Here is a 4687-nt window from a genome sequence, read left to right as displayed (position 1 = left end):
GTATCAGTCTTGGAGGAGATTATGTTGAGAAATAAAAAAAAAAAATTCTTAAAAACGTTGTTTTTCTTGGTCAGGCCGGAAACTTATCAATCCACCCTCGTAACTAAATTAAATTTTTTTAAATTAAAATAATGAAATTTATTTATCTTTTGCAGGTGAATGTATCGCACAAGCGGACTACTTTCCTATCGTCTGGATATGCAAGAAGTCTTTTTCATAAATTGATAACTAATGGATTTTACAGTTATTTAATGGTAAAAATTTTACTAATTTTCTTATCCAAATTTATAAATTTTTTTTAAAGTTTTAAAAAGAATAGATGATGTATATCCTATAAATATTGTTTTCTAGATGTTCAGAAAATCTCATTACAAAATAATAAAAAGCAATGAATTATAGAGCATAAAACACTTTTTACCCCTTTTCTCTATCCGCCCCCTTTTTAAAGAATTCCTCTTCTCTTTCCTGTTTTCAATAAACTTTTCCTTTTTCTCGTTTCAATTCAAACGAAATCAATAGAACAAAATAAGACAATCCAACTAATTTTCTTTGAAAGTTAATTATTTTTTATTGAAAAGTCTACTTTAACATTTTTGTTTCAGAATGCTTCTCTTTTAATTAAAAATTCTACTATCTTGTTAAAGATTTACCTATCGTGTTAAAAATTCGTTCATTTTAAATAGAGCATTCATTTTCTTAATTAAATATTTAGCTAATCTAGTTTTTGATATAAATTGAGCATTTTAGTTGAAAATTCTAATATTAAATTTGTAATTAAGAATTCATTTTATTGGTTGAAAGTTAAACTACTTTCTTAAAAATTAGTATCAGTGGTTTAAGATTTCACTATTTTTTTAAATACTAATTTTTATTACTAAAAATTGTACTATTCCACTTTTGTTTTAAAATTTCTCGTTTTAGTTGAAAATTCAATTATATTAAATTTTTCATTAGGAATTCATCTTTTTGGGTTGAAAATTTAACTATTAAATTGAAAGTTGAACTAATTTATAAATCATTCATTTTATTGGCTGAAAATTTAACTGTTTCGTTAAAAATACAATTTTAAAATCAAAGATTTATTTTTTTATTGGAAAATTCCATTTTTTATAGAAAATTAATCGTTTTTCGTTAAAAACTCCAGTATTAAGTTTTTCATTGAGAATTCCGATTTTGAGTTGAAAATTAAACTACTGTATTCAGCTGTTTTGTTTTAATATTCGTTTTCCTTTTTGTTAGAAAATTAATTAATTTCACTACAAATTTAACTACTTGGATGAAAAATGGACTACTTTGTTAACAGTTTATTTTGCTTGTTAAAAATCTATCTCTGTGGTTGAAGATTAAAATATTTTGTTGAAAAATCATTTTTTTCGAAAATAAATTTCTTTAACTGTAAGTTAAACTATTCCATTTTCAGTTAAAAATTTATAGTTCCTAGTTTACAATTTAACTGTTTTGTTCAAAATGAACTTTTTTGTTGAAAATTAATATGATCGGGTTGAAAATTCAACTGTTTCATATAAAAAATATCTTTTTGGCTTACTAATTCAACTTTCTTGTTGAAAGTTCGTCTTTTGAGTTACAAGTGCTATTATTATTCCAGTATTAGGATATTTTTTATATGAAATCAGAACAATTATTACCATCGATCATTTTCATCTAGGGTCAGTATAATCTCGCTCGCAAGTTTGATCGTGCCTAGGGCGCGCTCGATAATGGGTTGCCTCGCGCTTTGCGCTCGTTCGTAATTACACCCCGCGTTTTCCGCTCGGATATTTATTCTTCTCATTTGGAATGCTTGAAAAAAACTTGATCAAGAAGATCTCTTTTAGAAGGGAGTATTTATATGCGTCTTCATATTCTGAATTGTCTACTTAAGTATAGTCAAAAATTAAGTTTCTCAAAATGGCTGTCTAACGAACTCAAATTTCATTTGAAGATAGTAAAAGAGTTTACCAAAGGAAAATCCAATTAGTCAATTCTTTTAAAAGTTATCGTGCTAACAAAAAAACCACCCATGGACGGAGAGACAGACACATTGGTAAAAACCTGTTTTTTGGATTCAGAGGGTCTCAAAACGTGGACATTTGACAAAGGGGGGGGGGGGTCAAATTTTACACAAATCTAATACCTTCTCTTGATGATAATGTATGAATTAATTAATTTGTCATGAATAATGTTTCGGCAATTCTGTTTTTTGTTCGAATCGTGAAAAATAGCATGAAGAACATTTAAAAAAAAGTAATTTTTTTGAAAACCCACACATGAGACGAATAAGAAAATTAAAAAATATTAGTTGTGATGAGAATGTGCCCACGCAGCGGGCTGATTCTTTTATTGATAATATCGTTTTTCACAATCAAAACAGAAAATAAGCATGCTATTAAAAAGTGATTTAAATCAAATTTGTAGATCTTTTTAAAATGCAGAACTTTTTTCTTACCATCTTTTTACCTATTTTGCACAGTTTAACCACAAAATGTAATTTTTGATTTTCCATTATTTTTTGGTGCTGTCAACATTTGAATTTTCGATTATTTAAAGAAATTCATAAAGTTGTTTAAAAGTTTTGGAGGGTATTAAAAAAGAAATAATTTTCTTCTTTTGACTTTTTTCCATATCGTGCGTTATTTGGCTAAAAGGGTTGATTTTCAAGTGTTTTTTGAAATTTTGTAACTGATATAATTTTGGTAAATTTTGGTTTTATAGAAAAAAAGTCATGAAGATAAATTGTTCATCTGATTGAATACTATTAATATCCGTACAGACAATATTTGAATTTTGAAAAAAAGTGGTCTCAAAAATTTTCAAAATACGCTCACTTTTTGAATTTTTACTCAAAATAGTTGGCTAACGAACATGATTTTTATTTTAGGACTCTAAAATACTATACCAAAGGCCAATCCAATCTGTCAATTCTTTAGAAAGTTATCGTGCTGAAAAAAACTAAAAATCTACAGCCACACAGGCACACACAGAAACACACACAGGCAGACAGACATTCGTCAAAACCTGTTTTTCGTATTCATGGGGTCTCAAATCGTGGAGATTTGACAAAAACGGGGGGAGGGGAAAATTTTACACAAATCTAATACCTTCTCTTGATGAGAATGGAAAAAATTGTATTGGGAAATTTTTGGTTGGTAAAGTATACTTTCAGACTTTGGAGCAAAATAAAACAGTATCTAATAAATAGGGCAAGCCGACCATTACCGGGACAACGTAAAAGTATGTTTAATACTGGGACAATGATAAATATCGTTGAGTATCTTTTCTATTCCAATAGAAATCATAAAAGTAAAAATTTTCTAATATTTTTGTAGTTGTTTTGAATTTGTTACCACTATTTATTTTTATCTTGATAAATTATAAATTTGATTAAAAAATAATAAAAAATACTCCTCAAATTTTTGAATAAAATCCATAACTTTTTTAGCGATTTTATTGGATAAGTTATCAATATTTTAATGGCCCACATTTGGAGGGTCACTTTCTCCGTGTTTTAAATTAAATTTCACAGTATTGTGTTAGTTGCATATTCAAAGGTATTGCTTATAATATCTACGCTTTCCGTTCAATTGTTAATTTATTCTAAAAGTTTTATTAAAAGTAATTTACTGCAACTTCCAATTCTAACCTCATATTTTGCCAGCTGCTTAGATAAGTAATTTAATAGTAACTCATAAATTTAATTTTTCAATAAAAATTAGTAAGTATGCATTAAAATTTATCATTATAGATTAATATTAAATATTATAAATTTTAATAAGATTAACATTATCGATTTACTTTTTCGAATAAATTAAGCGAATTAACTTTTCTGTTGAAAATGTATATTTTCGAGTTGAAAATATAACTGTTTTGAAGAAAACTCATTTTTTTAACTTGAAAATTCAAGAATTTGCTTAAGTTTTTTTTCTTGACTGAAAAACCTCTTTTGATTAAGGTTTGAACTATTTTCTTGAAAATTCCTCTTTTTGGATCGAATATTTATCTTTTTAATTTTAAATTTCTTTTTTCAGTAATTAAAATCTTTATTGGTTGAAATATCAACTATTATATTTTTTGATCAGAATTCACCTTTTTTGGTTAACATAGTACTTCAATTTTCTAACAAATTGTTGAATTTTAAAATAAAAGTGCTAATTTTCTACTAAAATGATAAATTTTTATCAAAAAATATAATAGTTGATATTTTAACCAAAAAATATTTTAATTACAAATTGAAAGCGGTTGAATTAATTAAAAAAAAAAAACAACGAATTTTCAAAAAACTGTTAAAGACTCAACCTAAACAGATTAATTTTCAACAAAATGTTGCATTTTTCCTCAATAAAGATTAAATTTATAATTGAAAAGATAAATTTTCGAACCAAAAATACCAACTTTCAACAAAATAGTTGAAATATTAATCAAAAAAGAATTTTCAGTCAATACAATTTTCAACCAAATAATAACATTTTTAACCAAAAATAATTGAAATTTTTTAGATACTTTTTTCAATTGATGTATTAATTTTAATTAAAATGAATTCTAAATAAAAATGTACAATCTAACAGTTGAATTTGCAAGTAAATCGATAATATTAATTTTATAAATATATACTTGCAGATTCAACTGTTAGATTGTAAATTATTATTTAGAATTTATCTTAATTAAAATTAATATATCCATTGAAAAAGGT

At 25.3% G+C, this 4687-nt stretch overlaps 1 protein-coding gene across 1 annotated transcript in view; it reads right to left on the bottom strand.

The window, feature by feature from the left end:
- The window catches only part of LOC117181119 (xaa-Pro aminopeptidase 1-like), a 276118-nt gene that overhangs the window by 184720 nt on the left and 86711 nt on the right, over nt 1–4687 (bottom strand). The gene's annotated exons all lie outside the window — the stretch shown is intronic.

Source organism: Belonocnema kinseyi, chromosome 10, assembly GCF_010883055.1.
Source record: "Belonocnema kinseyi isolate 2016_QV_RU_SX_M_011 chromosome 10, B_treatae_v1, whole genome shotgun sequence".
Lineage (NCBI taxonomy): Eukaryota > Metazoa > Arthropoda > Insecta > Hymenoptera > Cynipidae > Belonocnema > Belonocnema kinseyi.
This window is presented reverse-complemented; position numbering and strand designations above follow the sequence as displayed.